This window comes from Arachis ipaensis, chromosome B07 (assembly GCF_000816755.2).
Source record: "Arachis ipaensis cultivar K30076 chromosome B07, Araip1.1, whole genome shotgun sequence".
Lineage (NCBI taxonomy): Eukaryota > Viridiplantae > Streptophyta > Magnoliopsida > Fabales > Fabaceae > Arachis > Arachis ipaensis.
The window spans coordinates 2,270,304-2,270,623 of record NC_029791.2 but is presented as its reverse complement, the minus strand read 5'-3'; positions in this window follow the sequence as shown (position 1 = coordinate 2,270,623).

The window sequence follows — 320 nt, the reverse complement described above, 5'->3', positions numbered from 1 at the left end:
AATTAGAAAATTAAACAACAAATAAAATTGGTCCAACTTTGAACAGCACAATAATATAAAACCAAAATAGGGTATTCCCACTTAATTTACTTTAAAACAACTGAGACTAAAGTACTCCCACTTAGCTTATTCTACTAAGGTACTCCCACTTAACTTATTTTAAAACAACAGAGATTAAGAATTGGACCATGCGCACCCCTAATCCTATAATAGATAATAACCAATAAATGAATAAACTAACTACCTTTAAGAGATTACGATGTTAAAAAATTTATAATAAACAAAATTAATCTTGTATCTAATAAATAAATAAATTAATT